The sequence below is a fragment of the Trachypithecus francoisi genome, unplaced genomic scaffold (genome assembly GCF_009764315.1).
Source record: "Trachypithecus francoisi isolate TF-2019V2 unplaced genomic scaffold, Tfra_2.0 Lachesis_group2, whole genome shotgun sequence".
Classification (NCBI taxonomy): Eukaryota; Metazoa; Chordata; class Mammalia; order Primates; family Cercopithecidae; genus Trachypithecus; species Trachypithecus francoisi.
In genome coordinates, this window is record NW_022681465.1 from 3,174,894 (window position 1) to 3,187,510 (window position 12,617).

The window sequence follows — 12,617 nt, forward strand, 5'->3', positions numbered from 1 at the left end:
CTCAGGTCAGCTTCCACACCTAGTACTGCCTAACTGCAGAGGCAAGAGGCTGAGCTTACAAAATCCCAGCTCTCATAATAGAGCTGGTTCTGAAACCGCCAAGGCCCTCTAGATAAGCCATGATATGACATTCAGCAATGCCTGGAATGATGCAATTTGGTTTCCCGGGTCAGCCTAGTTTGTTTTGCTAAACTGTGTGTATTGTAATCCAAAATCCTATGCTACATAAACATCAATTAGTTAGCTCTGACCTAATGATAATGATCTTGCTGCATATTAAAGTCAGCTGATACCTTCCCTAATTAGAGAAGGCTCCAATTATAGTTAACCCAAAGGTCGGGCTCCCAGCTCTCAGGGTTGAGGGAGGCATTGGAGCTGATGGGGGTATCACAGAAATTAGCCATACAGCTCTTATGTCGCCTAATGGCAACTTGGAGGGGGACACTTCACATTTCCATGTGCTACTCCTGACCCCGAGTGTGGTTCTGCGGCCAGCTTTCCACTTGGGCCTCAAGGATGTCCTTTTCTCACTTTTTTTCTCAACATTTCCCCGGCCATTCTTTTTTCTATCTGGGTGGGGAAAACTACATTTAATCACCTCATAAATATGAATGAGCATTGCTATTCTTGACAAATTATTCATTGGGATGGTATTTTCCAATGTTTTACAGCAATTAAAGAACTTAAATAAAATATTCATATGCATTTCTTAATTAAAACATTTTTCTTAAAGTATGTTGCTGTCATGGCATTCAGCCTTTTAGTGTCTCTCTGCTCTGTGACTCTGATTTTGAAATGTCCACACCACACCTAGCTCATTCTCCTCTGATTTTCTTTTTCCATTAACCAGTTCAAACCCCTATTGTCAAAAACATCTCTTACAAACATGACCAGAGATGCCATATATTATGAAAAAAGTACAGAAGTTCTCAAAATGAACAGTCACATTTGGTACAAAATTCCTGCCTATCTGTTGTTATCTTGTATTCATAGAAACAAGTTAAATAACCATAAACATAAAATAAGAAATATTACATAGCTTTTAAGTCTATTCATTTTTAATCTAAGAAAATAGCAGTGGTATTTTACTATTGACACTGTTTTTAAAAAGATAACTCTCCTAAATCTACATAACACATATGTGTCTATGATCAAAAAAATTGTGCTTTCAAAATAAATCAAACATGAGTACAATAAAAACGGTTTAGATTTAAAAGTGCACTTATCAAATAAGTTTTACTTCCAGGCACACTCCCAGTCCAGCAAATAACTTTGGCTCTCAAAGCTTAGATTTATCCAATGAATGGCGTAACCTTTTTATTCCTGTAAAAGCGCAGAAAGATTCCCTGTCTAGAAAGCTAAATATAGGAGCAAAAATTATGACCACGAGATGCTTTGTAAAATATATGGCATTGTTTTCATACCACATGTACCTGAAGGATTTCTGGAGGGTCGGCAGATGTAACCACAATAAGACACTGTATTCAAATATTCATTATGTTGCGATGCCCACAGAAAAAAAGAACTGTCAAAAACATTTACTGAAAGAAATCATTTCAGTGTCTCACTTCTGAAGGAGCAAGCAGGCCTCTAGCCTAGGCTTGAGCTTCTCTCACTTTCCAGGGATTATTTTCACCACAGGAGGGCTCCCATATGAAAAATAAACTATTTACAAAGAAATTAATCATAAGAATAGAAAGTTGGCACAAAATGCACTAAAATGAAGCTAATGTGATATTTGCTGTTCATCACAGATTGAACACTTGAAGACCGACCTTCAGGAACCCCAAATACTCCAACCACCTGCCAAACACAGGGCAGTTACTGACGAACTCAGGCACTTACTCCAACCACGGCCCGGCAAAGCCAGGTGCACACACTGCCTACCATAGTGTCATCTCTACAGTTTATTGACGTAGAAAAGAGAGTCATGTGTCTCTACAACTTTAAAAATATTATCCATCCATCAATCATTCTACTTATTTATTCCTCCTCTCTCCCTCCAATTTTACCACACACCTATCAAGGGTCTAACGTGGCTGGGCTCAGAGCTCCCGGGAAATATGATATTGGGCAAATGGAGAACTTTTCTTTTGGGGAACATTAATGTTTTATCCTTTTTTCTTCCTGAGCAAGAAGTTCCCACTGGGGACGGACCTAATAACTTTGAGGAACACCCCGAGGCCTGCTCTCAAGGAGGCACAGGCTGGGGTGGAAGGCCGCCCCCCACTGTGGACCTCCAGGGACTGGGAGCTCTCATTTCCAGGTGTTCTCCACAGGGAATGAAGTGCATGGCAAGTTTTCTGTATAAGTAAAGAGCTAGCCAAGCAAGGTTTTTATTTTACGACTGAAAACAGGGCATCGGAGATTTTTACGTTCGTTTTAATTCGGATTGCAGGCAATCTACTTGGATGATTTAATAGAGCTTCAAAACTGGGGGCTTCATTTCCTTCAGCTCTACCATGAGAGGTGGGATTTCTAAGGCACCATCTCCTGAGTCTAAACTTCTGCCATTTACGCATCTTGTTTGGGAAGGTGGACTCATTTCTGATGAATTTGGTTTTGTGTCTTTCTCTGATAAAAGGGAAGACGGACTTCTGTGCTTGGAATCCACGAGGGCTTCTCTTCCTCACTGCCCGATTACTCTCTCAAAGCAGTGCTGAGACAGGACAGCACCAGACTTGGGTGCAGGAGACCTCGCCCCCTTTCCAAAGCCCAGGGCAGAGCCTTGCAGAGAGCCCCAGCCCGCAGTAGGCAGGATGGGCCTTCAGCCTCAGCGGCCCGACTCCCTGACCACAAAGCTCTGCCCCCGACACACAAAACAGCTCCCTCCCAGGGTGACAATGAAATGCAGGTGGCGTGATGTCCAACAACTGGTTTGGAGTTTTTGGCATCATAGGGACCCAAGCAGACCCGGAAACTAGCCGGCTGGCAGCGCTTCAGTCAGGGGTTCTGCAGTAACCAAGCTTGGTTTTTATAATGAGGACAAAAATGGACTCATCACTTCACAGGATGTCCAAAGAAAACAGAAGTCCCTGGAGAAACTGAGTCTCTTGGAAGCGCTGACTACTGCTAGAGTTCAGGGATTTCAACGATGCCATGCTGGGGACTGACTGTCATGGCTCCGCACCCGCAGAGGCGGCTCTCCAAGAGCAACAGTCAGTGAGGCGTTTGCTCAGCACCGTTTTTCTGGTCCAATGGCTGCTCGTTTTTGTTTTAGTTTTTAACACATTTTCACCATCATTATCAGCTTTCGATGCAGAAAGGCTTTCGGAATTGCACCTTTTAAACACTGATGTGACTCAGCTGTCATCTTTGGATTTGTTGGTTCACACTCCTGGTTCCCATCTTACCCATCTTACCCATCTTACCCAGAGCTGCAGGGAGAGCCAGGGCTCAGTGGTTGCGGGCCTATCTCCCGGGAGGGAAGGTGCGAAGTCCTGGCCTTCCATGTGTCCCTCGGAGACCCTCTGGAGCCAGGAGCAAGTGATCAGGCACCCTGGGAGTCGGGGGCTCAGCGGTGGCCGGGGAGTACCTCACAAGGGGTGGGATAGGCAGACTTCACCACACTCTAGTGTTTGATCCAGGACAGTTTTGCTTCCTGAAGAGCTGTGAGCAGGCCAGGAGTCCGGGCTCTTTCTGTGGAGAGGACCCCACATGGACTCAGGCCTTCAGGGTTGAGGAGGTGGGCAGTGTGTGTGTGTGTGTGTGTGCACGCATGTGTGTATGCACATGTATGTGTGTATGCATGTGCACACCCGTGCATGTGTATGTGTGTGGGGTGTAAGCATTTATGTGTATGATATGTGTGTATGTGTGGTATGTGTGTGTGATGTGTGTACCCCATCCATGTGCATATGAAGGCACTGTGTGAGTGTATATGTGTATGGTGTTCGTGTGCATGTGTGATGTGTGCAGTGTGTATCTGTGATATGCATGTGGTATATGTGTTAGGTATGTGTGGTGTGTAATATGTGTATATGTGTATGGTGTCTGTGTGCATGTGTGGTATATATGGTGTGTGTCTGTGATGTGTGTGGTATAAGTGTTATGTATGGGTGCTGTATAATGCCTGTGGTATGTAGGTATGGTGTGTATTCAATGTATGTGTGATATGTGGTATGCGGGGTATGTATGAGTGTGTGGTACAAGAGATTTGATGTGTGTGGTGTGTGATGTTAGTTTGCAGTGCATATGTGGTGTGTGTGGTATGAGCCTGTGCTATGTGATGTGTGTTATGTGCAGTTGTGGTGTGTGCTGTGTGGTTTGTTGTGTGTGGCGTGAGTGGTGTGGCATGTGTTGCATGTGAGATGTGACATGTGAGTGTGTGTGATGTATGGGTGTCAGTGTGTGGTGCATGTGGTGTGCAATGTGCCTGGCATGTTTTATGTTAGTGTGTATGTGTGGTGTGAGCCTGTGGCACATGATATGTGTTATGTGCAGTATGCTGTGTGTGCTGTGTGGCATATATGGTGAATGTGTTACCTGTGGTGGGTGATGTGTGATGTGTGTGGGTGTATGGGTGTGTGATGTGTGATGTCAGTGTGGTGTGTGGTGTGTGTGGCATGTGTGGTATGAGCCTGTGGTATATGATGTGTATTATGTGTGGTATCTGGTGTGTGGTATGATTTGTGTGGTATTTGTGGTGTGTGGCGTGTGATGTGTGTGGTTTGTGGTGTGTGGAGTGTGTTGTGTGTGTGCAATGTGTGTAATGTATGTGATGTGTGGTGTGTGGTATGAGTTGGATGGTATCTGTAGTGTGTGTTGTGTGTGTGGCATGTGATGTATGTGGTGTGCTGTGTGTGGTGTGAGTTGTGTGGTATCTGTCGTGTGTGTGTGTGATGTGTGTTGTGTCTGTGGCATGTGATGTATGTAGTGTGTGTTGTGTGTTGTGTGTGGTGTGTGATATGAGTAGTTTGGTATCTGTGGTGTGATGTGTGTGTCTGTTTAGCGTTCTATGTATGTGGTGTGTGTTTTGTGGTGTGTGGTATGAGTTATTTGGTATCTGTGGTGTGTGATGTGTGTGTGGTGTGTGTTTTGTATGATGTATGTGGTGTGTGATGTGTGGCGTGTGGTATGAGTTGTGTGGTATCGATGGTGTAGGATGTGTGTGTGAGTGTGTGGTGTATGATGCACGTGGTGTGTGATGTGTGGTGCGTGGTATGAGTTGTGTGGTATCGGTGGTGTGGGATGTGTTTGTGGTGTGTTTTGTGTGATGTATGTGGTGTGTGACATGTGGCGTGTGGTATGAGTTGTGTGGTATCAGTGGTGTGGGATGTGTGTGTGAGTGTGTGGTGTGTGATGCACATCGTGTGTGATGTGTGGTGTGTGGTATGAGTTGTGTGGTATCGGTGGTGTGGGATGTGTGTGAGTGTGTGGTGTGTGATGTGTGGTGTGTGGTATGAGTTGTGTGGTATCAGTGGTGTGGGATGTGTGTGTGAGTATGTGGTGTGTGATGCACATGGTGTGTGATGTGTGGTGTGTGGTATGAGTTGTGTGGTATCGGTGGTGTGGGATGCGTGTGTGGTGTGTGATGCACGTGGTGTGTGATGTGTGGTGTGTGGTATGAGTTGTGTGGTATCGGTGGTGTGGGATGCGTGTGTGGTGTGTGATGTGTGGTGTGTGGTATGAGTTGTGTGGTATCGGTGGTGTGGGATGTGTGTGAGTGTGTGGTGTGTGACGTATGTGGTGTGTGATGTGTGGTGTGTGGTATGAGTTGTGTGGTATCAGTGGTGTGGGATGTGTGTGTGAGTATGTGGTGTGTGATGCACATGGTGTGTGATGTGTGGTGTGTGGTATGAGTTGTGTGGTATCGGTGGTGTGGGATGCGTGTGTGGTGTGTGATGCACGTGGTGTGTGATGTGTGGCGTGTGGTATGAGTTGTGTGGTATCGGTGGTGTGGGATGTGTGTGTGAGTGTGTGGTGTGTGATGCACGTGGTGTGTGATGTGTGGTGCGTGGTATGAGTTGTGTGGTATCGGTGGTGTGGGATGTGTGTGTTTGTGCCAAGCTTCAGTTCACCAGTCGGTAGGGTGGGCATGAGGTCCCCCTGTTGACAGGGCTTCTGGAGTTTGGGATGGGAGAAGGTGTGAAAGCAGCTGTGGGTGGACCAGCGGGAGTGGGGCGGCTTTTACCAGCCTTGAGGCTGATCCCCCTCCTGACCCGGCACAGTGGGGCTCGGTCCCAGGCTGGTTCCCCGCGCTCCCTCTTTCTGTGGTCCCAGGACCCTCGGCTACCGCCCTTCCTGCCCAGGCCCGTCCTGGGACGCGGGTGGCCCTCATCATGGAGGGCTGTGTTGCCCCCAACAAGAGCAAAGCCACGGCTCCAAGCCTGCCTGGGGAATTGGTGGCCGAGCTTATCCGGGTCCACTGGTCCGCGCAATGCCCCATGAGGGGCCAGGAAGGGTTCAGGATTGGAAATGTCGGACAGGAGTGATTCTGGGCCTTGCTGGTTGGTGGAGCTGGGAGCAGCTTCTTTCTCCTCTGTGTGGGCACAGCCCTCAAGGGGAGAGGGCCCCATCCCTGTTCCCCGCCTTTCTCACCATGACTGGACGCTACAGGCCTCCCTGTCTTTGCCTGGAGCTCAGGGCCCCATCAGCGCCATCACCCTCGACTGCGGTCATCCAGGGCGCAGGACAGGCTGCCGCACGCCTGAGGGCCATCCAGGGCGCAGGGCCCGCTGCCGCACACCTGAGGGCCATCCAGGGCGCAGGGCCCGCTGCCGCACACCTGAGGGCCATCCAGGGCGCAGGGCCCGCTGCCGCACACCTGAGGGCCATCCAGAGCGCAGGGCCCGCTGCCGCACGCCTGAGGGCCATCCAGGGCGCAGGACAGGCTGCCGCACACCTGAGAGCCATCCAGGGCGCAGGGCCCGCTGCCGCACACCTGAGGGACACGGCCAGGCTTTCTGCTTGACCTGCTGTTCTCTCCCTCTCACAGGCGTCTTGCTTCCACCATGTATCTTCAACTCTGCCCAAATGTCCTTTTATTAAAACTAGTCCACAAAGTCCCAACGCCCCAGCACTTCTGAGTGAGTGTGTGAGTGTGCGCGCGCACGGGGTTAAGAGTTTCCATAATTGCATCTCTCTTGAAAATCAAAACGGAACAAACCGTGCTTTATGTACTAGTAAGAGTCATGATTCAACAGTGGGGCCTGCCTGAAGGAGCTGCGTATTTAGTCACATACCACAGTAACCTACTGGCTTGTCATTTTATGATCTGGCCCGGAGCTGACGGCACACACAGTGTCTTGGGCAGCCTCGGGAGCCGGGGAGAGTGCTGTGTGACCAGCGGAGGCCAGTCCTGTCCTTCAGATGCTGTGAAGGGCTTGTGCTGGGTGGTAAATAGCACAGAACTTTTCCAAGCCCACCACAAGGCAGGCGACGCGCATAAAGGCATTTCCATATTTCCGCAGACTCACCGAGAATGAGACTCTTCCCTTTCATATTTAATAAAGATCTCCTCCGTCAGCTGCAGACGGTGATAAGTGTAATATCCTTAAATGGTTAATCCAGGGATCACGGCTCAAGTGCTTTCCGAGGGCTGGGGCAGAAAGGCTGTGGGTAGCTGCAGTGTGCATTTCATAAACCCGGGGAAGAAAGACTTTTTTTTTTTATTTGGCTTTTTACTCTATCTTAAATGCTTTATTTTTCAGGGGCGAGATAAGGCCTGATTCTTCACATAAAACTAGAGCTTAGCCGTTCCTGCGTCTCCCTCCGTTAAGGAAAAGGTCCTGTCTGTGCACAGATGTCTCAGATTAAATTGTATCTCATAGTCCTTACAGTGCTCAGTGCTAGATGGACTGCCAACAGGGCCGTAGGCAAGAACTAAATTGCTTTGGTTTCAGTACACAGTGAATTTGGCTCAGACAAGCTGAATCAGTACATTAAATGCGAATCCCTCACAGATTTGAAAGCAGCCTTTAGCACAATTATTGACTGTGAGTGATGATTGCGTCTAATTGAAGGAGACTTTTGCTACCTGTGGCTCTGCTGGAGTCCACCCGTGCCGCGGCGGGCGCTGCGTCTTAATTCAATGTTCCAGCTTCAGAGCAGCCGTGGAAGCGGGGCCCTGAAGTGTATACACATGGTCGATAAACTTTAATAAACTTTACGGGTTCGGTAACGAGGCTGAGTGTATAATTCAATTTTTTAATTCTGGAAAAGAAAATAGCTAACAAGTATGTCGGGCTGCAATAATGCATTACTTCCCCACGCGCGGCCACCTCCCCCGAAACAGGAGGACACCCGGCTCCCCGCCGAGGGTCGCCCCTGGCTGGTTTCACGCCTTCCCGGGGAGGGCCAGCCCGGCTGCTTGGGCGAGGACCAATTCTCAGCAAATTTGTGAGGCAAACAAAATAATGTGACAATTTCGTGTCTTTTGTTATGGAGGTTATGCCAAGGATCCGGGAAAAGGATGGATTTCTTAACAGATTCCGCCTGCCTGCCCAGACCCAGCCTGTTCTGAGTCACTCCTACCCCGGCCACCAGGCTCCAGATATGGCTTAATCCTGCCCAAAAGTTACTGATTTTTCTCAGGGAACTAAAGGCAGTTTTCTCATGGGTCTTACATTTAGAATCTTATTTTTCTGGTGTTCTTTGAAAAAGACACGCTTACACACGCACACACACACCCCCCAGCAGACCCTGTCAATGTGTTGGCTGTGGATGTCTCTTTCCCCAAGTGCGTATGTGTGTGCGTGTGTGTGCACATGTGTGTATGTGTGTGTGCGCGCGCGTGTGTGTGAGCATGTGTGTGCGTGTGTGTGTGCACGTGCGTATGTATGTGCGTGTGTGTGCACATGTGTGTATGTGTGTGTGCGCGTGTGTGTGCGTCTGTGTGTGTGCACGTGCGTATGTGTGTGCGTGTGTGTGCACATGTGTGTATGTGTGTGTGCGCGCGCGTGTGTGTGAGCGTGTGTGTGCATGTGTGTGTGTGCATGCGTGTGCACACATGTGGTTTTAACCCATGGGCAGTTTTCTAGTTTGAGCAAATTCATTTTGAATGAACACTTGGGCCACTTGACATTATTTTAAAGAGCATTTTATGGCAGCATTTGTAAATAAATTCCTTTCCTTTGCTGAAACTCAGAGCTCAGCCGTGCTTCTCTGTGAACTCATTCCTTAGGCCTTGCACAATCCTGGTCTCCAGGCCTGTTTGCCATTAATCTTCCTTGTGAGGAATGGGCCAATGTCCACGTGGATTTGTGCTATGATTTTTTCTAAACTGGAGCATTTGTTAGAGCAATAAACACACACCCCTACCCAGGACTGAGTTGTCTCTGAAAGCAGTCAGAGCAACAGAAGTTCATTCTCTGCACTCACAGGACCCCAGGGTAGGCCCGGCTGCCTGGCACCCCCAGATCCCGTGGCTGTAATATGTCTGCTGCTTCTGGACCCAGGTCTCAGCTCACATTGGTGTGTCTGTGCGCCTGTCTCACAAAGACTCAAGATGAAGCATTTCTGCTAGGTTCACTAGAAGCCTATGTAGCGTTTTGTTCAGTGTTTAAATTGGGAACAGAACATTAATTCACTATTTCAAGGTGATTGCCTCACCCTTCCTTTTGAAAATTTGGGTCAGCGCCATGGGAAATCATGCTGGGGGTCTGGAAGGGGTTGAGGGCAACACATTCACCAGGTGCCCTCTTAGACCTTATCTCTGAATCTCACGGGAGGCCGCGGAGAAACGTCTGCCCTGCATCCAGCAAGATTCTCATGAAAATAAAAAAGGACACTCTTTATGATCTAAAAACTTCCAAAACAATAGCTAAATGTGAGGTGACAAACACTTGGCTAGTGTAATATTTTTGATTTCTCATTCATTTATTCAGCAACACGTGTTTACTAAGCGTTATGCAGTAAATGTTTGGAGGCCTGCAGCGTTTATAATTTCAAACTTTAGGCACCAAGGTGATGGTATCTGGAGGTCGGGCCTTTGGCAGGCGATTAGATCATGAGAACTGCCCCCTCATGAATGGGATTAGTGCCCTTCGGAGAAGAGGCAGGGGGACTTCCTTCCTCTCTGCCAAGTAAGGGCACAGGGAGAAGGGAGCCATCTGCAGCCCAGGGGAGGCCAGCACCAGCCCCGACCTCACTGCACCTTGACTTTGAACCTCCCATCTCCAGAACAGTGAGGAATGAATATGCTGTGTAAGCCTCCCAGCGTCTGGTGTTTTTGTTATAGCAGCTTCAGCTGCCTGAGACACTGAGCAGAGCTGCAGCTGACATTCTGGTGAGGCTCCAAGGAAGTGATTTGCTGTGAAGAGGCAGAGACTCTACTTAAAAGGAGACATGAATCTCCCTTTAAGGAGATTCACTAAGGCAGGTGCTCACATACCTGACTGCACCCCAGTCTATGGGTTTTAAACGTATGAATAATACACGAAGGGCTTGGTCCAATGCCTTTATCTGCTAGGGGTCAAATGCAATGACAATTTACCGAATTAAATTGGATTCCAGAACTTAAGGAGAGGAAGTCAGTCTCTCCAGCAGGGAGCCCAGAGATACCGCTGTAGCAGAGAAGAAAACAGTCGCTGAAGGCACTCACACTCTCTGCCATTTCCTATTTTTCCTAACCCCTCCAAGCAGTGTGCATTTTTATTTGGAGAAATGTTCTTTTGGATCAGTGCAAGATTTACTAAAATAGATAACAAACTCTTACAGGAAACTTCTAGACTCCTTTGATTCAAGGGCAAAAAGTCTTGATTTTCTTTAAAAAGTTGGCTCTTGTAGAAGTTCCAACACCCATAGTCCTCCTTCTCTGTTGGGACAAATATGTTGATTGCCAAGATATTGAATTTCTCAAGCCAATGTACGCTGATTGCCAAGATATTGAATTTCTCAAGCCAATGGCTACATGCTTTTATGGTTCTTTCTCACATACTTTAGTAGGTGATTTAAGGCTATACCTATTATTAAAAAGGAGAGAATGCTTCTCAGCGGGGGCTCTGTGAGCACGACTGTTCCAAACGTGATGCCTGAGAGCTGTGATTAGACTTCTAAATGCAGAGGAGCCCCCTTTGCTTTGCTCCCTCCTGAGATGCTGTCTCACCAGCCCTGATCCTGACCCAGTGGACACATGGCCTGGGCCCAGGCCACTCTGCAGAGGCCGGCAGGTCTACTCTGGTCTGCCGGATGCCTCCCGCCACCTGCTTCCTCTGCTGAGTAAGCCTCGTTGCCTGTGGGCTCTCACCCATCTTTCTGGGCAGGGTGCTGTGGAGTTAGCCTGCTGTTTCCTATAGGCGTGACCTTGGGCACATGCCTTCTTCTCTCCATGCCTCAAGTTCCCATGGGGAAAGTGGAGAGGATCAAGCAGGCCCTACCTCCTGGGGTTGCTGGGGAGTCACTGTGCGCAGGCAGCTTTCTGCGGGGGAAGTGTGTCTGGTACACTCTCAGTTCTCTGGACTGCTGGCTGTTGTTGCTGTCACTGTCAACACTGCATTCAGTTTCCTGTGGCTGCTGAGACGAGTGGCCACATACTCAGTGGCTTAACACGGCACAGATTCATGATCCTGCAGCTCTGGAGGTTAGAGTTCCAAAATGATTTCTGTGGGGACAAAGTCAAGGTGTTGCTGGTGCTGGTCTTGCTGGAGCCTTGAGGGGATAAACCATCACGTGGCTTCTCCAGTTTTCCAGAGGCCACCACTTCCTTGGTTTGTGGCCCCTTCCTCTCCGCTCAGCACCAGCGGCATAGCCTCTTCTCTGCTCTCACTCTGCACTCATCCTTACATCTTCTCGTTCTCACTTGGATGCCCCTGCCTGTCTCTTCTGAGAACCCCTATGATTAACTGGAACCACCCAGAGAGGCCGGGATGATCTCCCCTTTTCAGGGTTCCCCCACCATATCCACAGAGTCCTTTTTACTGTGTAGGGTGACAGAGTCACAGGTCCTTGGAATAGGGATCCTGTTGTCATTGGGGGCCATTATTCTGTCGACCACCAGTGCTACCCCCACTACTGCTATGATGCTGCAGCCTCTGTTGCTGCCAACCCTTCCCCAGCGTCCTCTCTGGCTTTATTGTTGGGCAGAGAGATTGGTTCAGAAACCCACATGTGACCCAGTCCAGGCTGATCTGAGCTTGACCACAGTTTCGGAAGTGACTGCCCTTTTCCTTGGACTCACTGAATGTGGTGGCAATACAAGCTGGAGGTGCCAGAGGCGGTGCCTTCTGACCTGTGGGAGCTTCCACCTGAGGACGGAGTATCACGGAAGACAGCAGGAGCCAATGGCAGACAGACGGGGTCTCTTGGTCCGTGGCTGGGGATCCCGAACCCTGCTGTTCCTGAAGCCTGTGAACTCCTGGACTCCCCACTTTTAAGCAACAGAAATACGCTTTGTTTAAACTGGTTTAATTTTTGCTTCGACTGTTCTTATCAGAAAACAATGTCATGTCCAATATGGCAGAAATTACAGCTCAGTGAGTCCTAATTTCATGCTGCTTTCCCCTTTACAGAAGGAAGAAATTCCTTCGTGGTGATGGACGTCTCTTGGTATACACAGTCCTCCCACCGCCGGCTTCAGCGTTGTTCTTGTGAAATCTGAGAAAGTAATTTTCTCTCAGTGTGTATTTACAGTGGATTCATTTGATCACACTTAGCATTGTTTCTCAAAATGTGGTGAA